We start from the raw sequence: 12,220 nt of genomic DNA, 5'->3' as shown, positions 1-12,220 counted from the left end.
AAAATTCTTAAGAGTCCGTTTTTTTGTTCGATAAAAGTTTGCAAACATAATTTGTACTTTAATCCAAAATCATCCACTAATGTTATGACGTGAGAATAATCACTAATAATAGTACATTATGCAACGAGTCTATAATGGTAGTAATTAAGACGCGAGTATGTTTATGAAACTCGCTTGCGCTCGTTTCATAATTTTCATACGAGCGTCTTAATTACCATTATAGGCAAGTTTCATACGACTTTTTATGCTCGACCATATTTATAACTTGAAATTATTCATAAGTATTCATGTTATTCTTATCTGACTGGGGAGCGGAACTGACCTTGTGCAATATCTCGTAAACTGTGAGATGTGCGCAGACGCGAAAGTATTAATTTTTTCCGAAGAACAAATGTCATTGACCTTGATAATAATCTAGAGAGTAAAATAAACATTAGTCTTGATATAATCTTGAAATTGATTTAGACACTGAAAAACGAGATGACAAATTGAATTTATTTGAATATTATTTACAATTAACGCTAATTATTATAGTAACAGAACATAACCTCCTGCGACAGTATTGGATTTCCGGCCTCCGTGACGTTTCGCTAGTTGTCTTACGATTGCATATCCGAGAATAATCGATACTTGCGCTTTCATATTGCTACAATGGTGTTTTCTGATTGGTGGAACACCTGAACTTTAGTGAATAAGTGTACTTTAATGAGGTCCATTAAAGGGCTGCTACCAGATGTATAATTACCACATTTCGGCATGGTCGAGCATAAAAAATGTATAGTCTTGAGCTGAAATTAGAGCTATGCCCCAGACCAGATTCGATATTACACTTAGGTTCAATTAGTGGGAGAGAAACAGTATCTTGTAGAATAAGTATGATACTGTATTCCAACCATGAGAAAGTCTCAGGGGAATGAGACGCAGCGGGGTAATGCTGTGAATGAATGTTGATGTCATAAGGTCGCATACGTGGGTACACGCATCTCGATCGGTTAACTCTCAAAGCACAAACCATAATACTGATATTATCGCCGCGCTCTCATGGTTAAAATTCGGCAGGTCTTTGAGCGGCCTCGTGCATTTCAGCAGGTCTTTGAAATTTAATTGCATTATTGTTTTCAATTTCTTATGTCGCCGCTCCAATCACTCGCCTCAATTTCAATATTGCAACCAATAAGCTGCTTCCATTATTAAATGACATCTACTTGTCTAATCCAATGTCTTGTGCTGAGGACGAACATTAAGCTATGTGATTAAAATTATTATTAAAGAGTTATTATTAAGAGTTAAGAATGTCGACGTACTCGTATATGAAATAATAATAATAATAATAGCCATTTAACAATATAACAAACTAGTGCTTATTCTTATCGAGGAAGTAGACGTGACAACGTGACGCTTAGAGTGAAACCTACAGAGCAACAATCGGTCGGCAAAATTATGTTTTAAATGCACACCGCATGTTATTGTATGATGCAGACATGTTAAGCATGAGAGCGCGGCGATAAAACACACATACTTATACTACCCTAGTTACAAAATTAGATCACGGTTAATTTCCTGGTCTTTTAATCCCTCCACACAGGAAATAACATATGCAGGAGGGCGCATGTTTTTTAAACTGACGTTATAACGGTAATATCTATCTACTTCGCTCCAATAGATGACGCAATAGTAAGCATATTCCTTTCACGGTTAATCTTCTGGTTGGAGAACAATAATTTGATGAGTACTTAATTTTATTTTTAATCTATCCGTAACACATAGTAACACTGATCCGAGGCTGAGCTCGGCCGTGATTTCGAATCCTGCTTGGGCTGAATATTAGGTTGGAAGGTTTTCGACGTTTCCTCCTCCCCCCAAATCTTAAGACAATGTAAGGTAATCAAAATGAAGAATCCTCGGACCTATCCCGCTATAATCAACTCCACTGACGCTAGATAACTTTTTAATTGGTAGAGTCGTTACATAACGATTAAAAACATGTAATAGCCGCGTCTGTGGTTCAAGTTGGTCTTCCATCCAGGCGGGAGGCCAGGGTTCGAATTTCCCACAAGGTCGTGAAGGGATTTGTGGTGGACAAAGCAAACCACACTGCAGATGTTTTTTTCGAGGTACTCCCGTTTCTTCTACGAGCATCATTCCACCAACACTCTCCTCCTTCCCCTAATTTCATGCACTAGTTAAAAAGAGACTGGGGTGAAGTCTTGGGGGTAGTAAGGGTTTCCGTTGCTGATATAGAAAAGGCTTCAGCTCCGGATTTTGGAGCTTATGATTTACTCGTTTGTGGATGGGACCTGATTCTGTTAGGACTAGCCCACCTATAAGCATTGGATTCATGAGTCAGCCTGTAGCATCGGATTCATGAATGTCATCCGGGCCACCTGTCGGACATGAAACTCATCGCATATACAGGGTGTACTACAAAAATTACAATGTAGTAGAACATAAATAACTGAAGAAAGAAGTCGCATTGTTTTTCTGTAACTGTCAAGATTTTACCACAAAAAAGGTGTTTTGTGACTAATTTCTTTGAAAACGAGATTAAATAGACATTATTAGACTTCGTTGAATTGCCACACGCAGCATGCAATCAGGTTGCCGATGTACGGTAGTACAGAAGAGGTGAGCGACCTCCCAGTCTCATAGTATAAACAGTTCATGTTAAGAGATGTGACCGGTCCAAATAGATAGAGCAACTACAGCTAATATATACCTATGTAAGCACTTGTTTTTGCATTACTGTGGTTGTTCAGTGCAGACAAGAATTCAATCAAACATACTACAATGAGATTGTTGCTGTTCCAAACAATTGCCCCTGGAATACCCTTACCCCCGCAGCCAGTCTTGACCCGTTGGAAAACTTGGTTGGATGCTGTTAATTATTATGCAGAATATTACGAAAAAATAATGGAGGTAATTGATGCATTGGATAGCACAGACAGTTCCGCTTTGCAGCAGTAAAATCATTGCGTTCTGAACAGCTATTGGAAGCTATTCTGTTCATTGATTCTAATTTTAAAATAGTGTCCAAAAGCATCACCCTGTTAGAATCGTCTAAACTACAACTCCCAGAAGCCCTTAATATAGTGAGTAAAGTATCACAAACCGTTATCCAAAATAACAATTCACTAATTTCAGAAAAAGTGAAATGTAAGTTGAGAAACATTATTGCGAAAAATTCTGCCTATGCACAACTTCGTATTATAAATGATGTACTATCAGGTCACGACAAGACGTCTGAAGGTGGTGTACTAAAAAGTAGTGACTTTCCGTTCTTCAAATATGCACCTATTACATCGTGTGATGTTGAACGTACATTTTTGCAATATAAAAACTGTTTGAGTGACCATCGGAGGAAGTTCACTTTGCAGTCGCTCAAAATGTACGTAACTCTTCACTGCAATGCACATATTCAAGGATGATGCGAGTATATTACATTAAATTTTAAGAGTTAATAATATATCTCACTACAAAAATAATTGTGTATTTACATGTTTAGACATTTCCTACTTTAATGATCATTCATTATATTTCTTGAATGCAGGATAGATGTTTTATTGTAACCGCAGTATACTGCTCAGTGTTTACATCAGAGGCATACTCCATCCGTTGCACGTCCCCTTCTCATACAGTGGATACCGCATGCGCAGTAAACCTTACGATTCTCGTGGCAATTCCACGAAGTCTAGTCATTATTTACTTTGCCGATAAGTATGCTGAAGCAACCGTTTGTTACTCTGTTATATATTTGTATGTATTGGGCGCAAAGCCACTGACAATGACATTCACGTTGTCAGAATGTAAACAAATAATTATACTATTGTCAATCTTTAAACATGGTACTTTATAAATTAAAAATTATAAGACATAATTAATTTTCACTAGACATTTTATTCAGTAGACCGACATGTACTGTCTATGTAATTTTGGCAGTTTATATTGTTCACACCCTATATAAGGCGTACAATGGGCTCCAGCAAGTCCAAGTGCCAACCCTCGAAAAGCCAAGTCAAAACATATAACCAGAGACCGGAACTTTGGCAGAATGCCTTTTTAAATGTGTTACATCTATCTTAATTTTAAAAGTAAATCTGTACGAATTATACCTTTGTGATTGAAACGTCACAGTTTTATGTTGCTCTTTTCTGCCTTTTTTAATATAAATGCCTAATTTACAAAATAAATGCTTTTTTTTACCTTTATTCGATTATTTATCTATTATTAATTAATTTATTATTAAAAATTGCCTACAGGTATATTTTAATTTATTTCTATAACCGCTACAATGAAAGTGACTTCACCGAATGTATGGTACTGTCTTTCAGTCAGTTCATATTCTCTTTGCAACAATGAGTGCTGCTGTGAAAAAATGTATAACAGTAAGCGTTTTAATTATCGCTTGTGTTTATTTGACAAGGCAACAATGAATGCGGGTCTAACGTTATTTTTCTTTCAGTTTTCATTTCGACGTTAATGTAGCTATAAAAGCTAAATATTTCATATCGCAACATATCAGTACCACCTAACACAAAAATGCACTTTCCAAGGCTACTGGGAAGAAGATTTCTTTGCTTCTAACAGTAATTTATTTTAACATCGAGTCGAAAATCTCAATTTGCATTCGACTTATGTAAAGCTTTTCTTGCTGCCGAAACCCTTTGTGGAAAGTGCAAGGTTGGGGGTCTAGTGCAAGGTTTTTGTAATTGCCTTTTATTGCGTATTTGAGCTATTTATAATGCCTTTTTGCCTGCCTATTTTAGCTATTTATGATGCCTTTTTGCCTGCCTATTTTAGCTATTTATGATGCCTTTTTGCCTGCCTATTTTAGCTATTTATGATGCCTTTTTGCCTGCCTATTTTAGCTATTTATAATGCCTTTTTGCCTGCCTATTTTAGCTATTTATGATGCCTTTTTGCCAGCCTAAACTTCCGGTCTCTGCATATAACCAACAAGTGTTGCTATACTTCTGAATGTAACGGACACAGAAACAGCTGATTAGGTTTAATTTTATTTTGTCTAAGTTTGCCAGGCAGGCAACTTCTGGCGATCATCCCAAGGAAACAACTGCTCAATGATGACAAAGACGACATAGTTTAGTAACCAGTTACGAAAACGTAGCAGACCTACATGTATAATTATGCAATGAGTGTACTTTCTTATTACACGGTATGTAGAATGTTACGGAAACATTTCAACCTCTTTCATGATAGACTGGATTAATCTTGCTCAGGATAGGGACCGATGGCGGGCTTATGTGAGGGCGGCAATGAACCTCCGGGTTCCTTAAAAGCCAGTAAGTAAGTAAGTAAGTATTATAATCATCATAATTATGCAAAGACTGGGTCTTATGATATATTTCGTTCTAATTCGTGTGATTGTAAGAACCAATGTAAAAAAATTACAAATAGCGAGACTTACTGATCATGTGGTCCACATGACGCACGACTACCATTTAAAGATAACACAGGGCAAACATGAGAAGAGAAAATTGTTATATAAAACACCTCTTGATCCACAATAAACACACAGTTCTTGCCAGGTTATAAGAAGCCAGCTTACTAATCCTGTGTTTATTGTATACATTAGCTCAACACGGGTCGCAGGTCGCGAATGTCTACTTTGCAGGGCTTTACATCGCAAACGACAAAACTTTGCTGAGCGTAGATTGTTTACAGTATGAGATAAAGTAACCATCCGATAAACCGAATATCATTTAATCCGAACAGGCGTTCTGAAGAATACAATTTGATCAGTGGCGTATACTGGTTTAAGGACCTGGGCTACCACTGACCCTATTATTACACAAAATACATTTTAAAGTCCCTATAATAAAATTCCTTACCTATTTATATATGAATTTCAGACGTCTTGATTGGGACGAAAATACTTTGATGACTTCGTCATTGAAATTACAGTTGGGCCGCTTGCGAAGTTTCTGTAGAAATGACTTTTCAATGGACATCAGTGCCAAGCCGGATAAACCGGATAAACGTTCTTGTGTATGAGTTGATCTATAGTAGGATTTTATTTTCTTCAACGCAGAAAATGTTCTTTCTACTGATGCTGACGTAGCTGGTATTGTCACAATTAATGTTGCCAATTTAAGGACTTCAGGAATAACTTGGTTCAGCTGGTTTTCATATATGGCAGATAATAAATATTTCATGGATAGGTTTGTTCGAAAAATCAAAGACCTCTGCTGAATATATTACACTTAATTCATTTTTCAAACGTACTTGATCAAAGTGACTGTTATAGGACTGAAATAATTTGTTTAGTGCCTCATTCGGGAAGTTTTCTCTATAAGCAGAAAATTTTTGAGAATCTAGAAGATATGTGAACTGAAGCTTTCCACAATCAGAAAATCTGTCAGTAATTTCCATGTGCATACGATCTAGTATGCTGTAGTACAGCTGCCTGTATTTCAATTCATCATCTCCTTTTCTTCGCTTTAATGGTGGTTCCATTGTATTGGCTGAAGAATTTTCATTTTCCATATTACTCCATATGGACGGAAACCCACTACGTCTGAACTCGAATATAGTATTTTTTAACTTTGATACCTCTTGCAAGCAGTATGCTATGTCTAGACTTTTTGTCTGAAGAATATTGTAGAGCACATCTGTATGTGCGAACACTCTAGCATAGACTTCAAGAAGAAATATATTCTGAAACTGTGTGAAAAAATACAAATATCCTTGAGCCTGCACAATTACATCATCAATCCAGTTTTCTTCAGAGTCATTACAAACGATATTTTCAAAGAAAGCAGTCAGTTGTTCTCTGTATTCCTTTACTGTATTTACAAGCCGAGATGTAAAATTGCATCTAGTTGGTGCTACTTTTGGGAGTTTCTTTTTCATAAATTCTTGAGTTTTTCTGATCTTTTAGGAGATGATGAGAAAAATGCAGCTAAACCCGACAGTGTTTTGAAAAAAAAAATGCGGCATTCTGGAATGGATGAAATAGTTTGTTGCAAAACTAAATTGAGAACATGGCTGTAACAATGGACAAATAGTGCTTGAGGATACTTTCCTTGAACTTTTGTTTTTAAGCCATTAATATTTCCCGCCATAACTGAAGCACCATCGTATGTCTGTGCAATTAACTTATTGCCGACATTGTATTCTGCTGTAACACCTTCCACATGCTGAAACCAAGCAGCAGCAGTTTTGCCCGAACTGACATTTGTGAATCCTATAAACCGTTCTTGAACATTGGCAGTACTAACGACGTATCTTAAAATAGTGGACAATTGACTCTGATTAGAGCAGTCACTTGTTTCATCAACAACAATGGCCGCAAAAGGTGCTTCTTCTATTTCAGATTTTATGTTCTTTATCATAACCCCACTTATAGCAAATATTAAGTCATTCTGAATTGCGGGAGAAGTACCACGGAATACTGTTGAACTCTCAAGATGATTGGCCAGTAAATGGTCAAATTCACTTAAGGAACTTAAATATTCAATATAATTTCCTCTATTGTCTGATTCCACACTCTCATTATGATCCCGAAAAGCCAATTCTTGTTTTCCTAAAAAGCAGACTGCGTTAATAAGATGCAGTAAAATCTCCCGATTTTTTTTCCACAGGAGCATTGTGTTGGTTGATATGTAGAGCTTTTTGCTTATCTAGCTGTAAATCAATTCTTGTCTTCCCAAAGTTTGCAAAGTTCATGCTACTACAAATATGAGCTTTTGATTTGTCGTGTTTTAGGACTGCCGTTCGAAGGGAGTTCATATTAGAAAACCCTCTTTTGACCACACATTAGTTTCGCGGCTAAATAACAAACATGGCCAGCAAAATAGTTTAGACAGTTTAGAACTACCACATAACCAATTCCACCTACCATATGATGTTGAAGTGAAATGGCGTGTGTACTCACGCTGTTTTTCTTTTACGTCCATGGACAAATTTAACTCAGGAGTTGGTCTTTCCATTTTCACAATTTCAACTTCCTCGTTATATGTACGACGGTTAAAAGGCACTTTTAATAAACCTTCTATTACACAGTCATTTTCAACACAAACCTCTCCAGAAACTTGTTCTGCCATATTTTTCACAATATCACTTAATTGGGAAATTAAAAACTTAATAATTCACAATTAATATAACTCTTAGACACTCGAACAAATCACAAATTTAAAATACTGCACTGCAAGAACACAATCACATTCATGAGCTAGCGTGCTAAGCGTACTGTTGCTTCGCGCCTGCGAAGAAACCGATCACGAGAGCGGCAACTCACCCGGCCTTACACTGCACGTTGGAAACAGAAGAGAGCGGGGGGATGGGCAGTTGTGCGACCGGACAGCGTGTGCGGTACGGTCACAGGCTACCTCACGTAGCAAGCGGTTTCTCCAGTGATGTCGCCTTGACAACTTGTTTCTTTTCGAGAGCAGAGAGCGCATATAAATCTAACAATTACTTTAATTTTAATTACTGTGGTAAAACTAATAATACAAAATTATTACATTATGTTATATTATAAACTTTTTCTTTTGTAATTTCCTTGGGCTACAGCCGGTAGCCCCGGTAGTCCGCAGAATACGCCCCTGAATTTGATACAAGAAACTCTTGCTAATTCGGGAAACACTAAACCAAGCGGGTCCTGATTAAGGGTGTTTACTGTATTTTGTTTGTAATATCTATAATCACAACCTGATAAGCGGCACACAGCTTGCACCTTTTTATACTGTACTCCAACCACGAGAAAGTCTCCAGGGAATGAGAGGGAGCGGGGTGATGCTGTGAATGAATGTTGATGTCATAAGGTCACACACGTGGGTACTCGTATCTCTATTGGCTAGCTCTCACAGCACTAACAATAACACTGATATACACATTTTTATACTACCCTAGTTACAAAATCAGATCACGGTTAATTTCCTGCCTTTTAATCCCTCCATACAGGAAATAACATATGCAGGACAGCGCATGATTTTTAAACTGACGTTATAACTCTAAATTTAATATCATTTATCTACTTCGCTCCAATAGATGACGCAATAGTAAGCACATTCCTTTCACGGTTTATCTCCTGGTTGAGTAATGTGGCGACAACTATTGCTAATAATAATAATAATAATAATAATAATAATAATAATAATAATAATAATAATAATAATAATAAACATTTTTAACGTTCACGCAAAATCAGTATTAAGTATTGTCATTTAACAACATCCACTTTTAAATTTGAATCATTCACCCGAATAACGTCGTAACCAACATTTTTGTTCAATTTGTATTCTTACCCGACATAATTACGAACATTAAATCCAGACGTTTTAGATGGGCAGGGCATATAGCACGTATAGGCGAATCCAGAAATGCATATAGTGTTAGTTGGGAGACCGGAGGGAAGAAGACCTTTGGGGAGGCCGAGACGTAGATGGGAGGATAATATTAAAATACATTTGAGGGAGGTGGGATATGATGATAGAGACTGGATAGGGACCGATGTACAATGTGCAATTTTTCCGATCTAGATGGACAAAAATCAAATTTCGACTTGTTTAATTATGCATAGGTGAATATGAATTCGTGTTTTTTAACATTTGAAGAATGTTGTGAGTAATAGCTTTCACTAATTTATCAGCGGCAAACTATATTTAGAAGGGTATAAACTTTGAGTTCTTCCTAACACTTCAGTTTCGGTTAAGTCGTAGAGAGAGAGGTTTCTATATGGGTGTAAAAGAGCGAAATGTTAGTGATTTTTTGTGTTCTGAAACATGTAATTTGTTCATATAGGTACATTCTTACTAATGTAACTCCAATTAGAAGTTTATAAAGTATTTTCCTTCTTACAGTAGGGTTTAAATATTACAATTGAAGAACTTATTTTCTTAAAGTTCTCCAAATATAATGTGAGTTTTAGTATAGCCGGTCACGTCCAGTTACAACAATTCTCTTACCATTTAATAGAGCATCATTTAGAGGGTCGAATCCTTGTTTTAAAGTTTGCGCGTTCTTGCGCATTTATTAGTAATTAATTTTTTTTTTTCAGTAGTGGGGCGTACGGTAACTGTTCCATGTTTGGCTTAACAGCAGAAAAGAATCACTGACAAAGGAAGTTTTTAATCACTGTGAGAGTGTTTTAGGCCTACAATATTATTCACATGGTATGGAATATCAGTTTAAAAATACATTGGACACATTTTTATCTAACCTTAACAAACGCACAGTGAATCAGAACGCAAATCATTAGCTGGACAAAATTAATAACTTTTCTGCAGTCTATCGCATTGTTATAGATTTGCATTATTGCACACTGTGCGATGGCGGGCTTATGTGAGGGCGGCAATGAACCTGCGGGTTCCTTAAAAGCTATTTGTAAGTAAGTTTTTTTGAGTTAAAGATAAAACTGCGATATGTCTATTCTGTATGCGATGGGAAACTTTGTTTTTGTCTAAATCAACAGTTGACACCATTACAGATAATTGAAATTATTGTTTAGTAGAACAATGTTATGATTTTTACAATTTTTGTACCCTTCTGAAGAATTTTTTTTTGATTCAATTATTTTCTGACATTTCAACTGCGGAACGAAAATCGTAATAAACAACGTTTTCAAGCGCTATGCTCACCTACACTTTCTACGCAGCACATAAAATGAAAGCATAAAGCAGCTTTGAAGAGTACAGAGGGAAAAACCAGGTAAGTCACGTTTTACGGTTTTTTGCAGGAGAGCATGTTAAACGTTTCAAGACCCATTATATTCTATTGTTTTCTGTGTTATCTCTCTTCAAATTTATTTGGACTAATGAGGTTATTATTCTGTACAGTTAAGCTACACAAATCTACACTACCTGAGCTATTACATGGCATCTAAAATAGAAAATCGTTAATTTTGGACTTATCAAGTTTTCCTCCTGTGCTCTTCATTTGTCAAAGATTGATCAAGATTGAAAAATATTTCCCAAACACTGTTTCATATTGCTAAGGATTATACAATATTGTGAAACACGTGCTTCAAGTTCATTTTTAATAGGTTATTTTACGACGTTTTATCAACATCTCAGGTTATTTAGCGTCTGAATGAGATGAAGGTTATAATGCCGGTGAAATGAGTCCGGGGTACAGCACCGAAAGTTACTCAGCATTTGCTCATATTGGGTTGAGGGAAAACCTCGGAAAAACCTCAACTAGGTAACTTGCCCCAACCGGGAATCGAACCCGAGCCACCTGGTTTCGCGGCGAGACGCGCTAACCGTTACTCCACAGGTGTGGACTTCAAGTCCATTGTAACCTAGGTAGGCGTACCTACCAAATATTACAATATAAATTCTTAGGAGAATAACTAAGTTATAATTTGTGATTAGTTGCAGGAAATGGGACCTGAAGTCGGATTTTTTTTTGTGGCTCCAAAAAGAGGATGAAATATGAGCATAAAAAATTCATGGTTCTAGGTGCTACAGATTTTAATATATTACTTATTGAATGTTGATATTACATTATGTTCTTTTCGAGAAAAATGAAATTAAAGTTTTCACTTGTTTTCTTAGCAACTGTAAGAAAGATTTAGGTATTTAAGAAGCACTGTGTAAAACTACGTCCTAGTTTAGTATGTAAAAAAGCCTACAGATAGCGCAAGGTGTTGAAACATAGAAATGCAGTTTTTACACCGCAAATCGCAAATTCGTTATTTTGTTCTCCTGTAAAAATTTCCTTTCACGACTTTAGGTCCCTTTTCGTGCAACGGGTCACAATTACAAAATAACATTTGCAATACTTAACTGTACGGTACACTAAACGAAGAATATTACAAATGGATATTGCTTTAAAACAAAATATTCATGATTAGTATTTGCGTAGTATCTAGATTAGAATTTTCTTCATTAAAAATGCATACACTGGTATTTAACTCGAGGTATCTGCCCTGCAGTTTCTTCATACGCATTATTTTTCGTCATTTTATGTGACATTCCACAGAACCCATGGCGTACACACGTGGGTTTAATTCATATACATAAATGAATTTACTCGCAAACATCTTTTCTCGGCCAGGGCGCCATGTTTTTTTTTTTTTTTCTTGGCGCCATAATATTTCCGAATCTCGATGGTCAATTCCTTCAAAGAACTATCAAGTCTTCGATCAGTTACAGTCTTCTGTAATGTTGATTTTTGCGAAAATTTGATCATGTACAAGCAGCTGAAGTCTAATGTTCTTACAGTACACTACAAAAGCCAAGGTTCTGAATCAACATGCAGA

The 12,220-nt window shown here is 36.3% G+C and overlaps 1 protein-coding gene across 6 annotated transcripts in view; it reads right to left on the bottom strand.

Annotated features, from left to right (window-relative positions):
* Positions 1-12,220, bottom strand: part of LOC138692626 (transforming acidic coiled-coil-containing protein 2-like) — a 302,133-nt gene that overhangs the window by 59,735 nt on the left and 230,178 nt on the right. The window lies entirely within an intron of this gene.

The sequence above is a fragment of the Periplaneta americana genome, chromosome 2 (assembly GCF_040183065.1).
Source record: "Periplaneta americana isolate PAMFEO1 chromosome 2, P.americana_PAMFEO1_priV1, whole genome shotgun sequence".
Classification (NCBI taxonomy): Eukaryota; Metazoa; Arthropoda; class Insecta; order Blattodea; family Blattidae; genus Periplaneta; species Periplaneta americana.
Note: the sequence above shows the minus strand (reverse complement) of the source record. Positions and strands in the feature narration are given on the sequence as shown.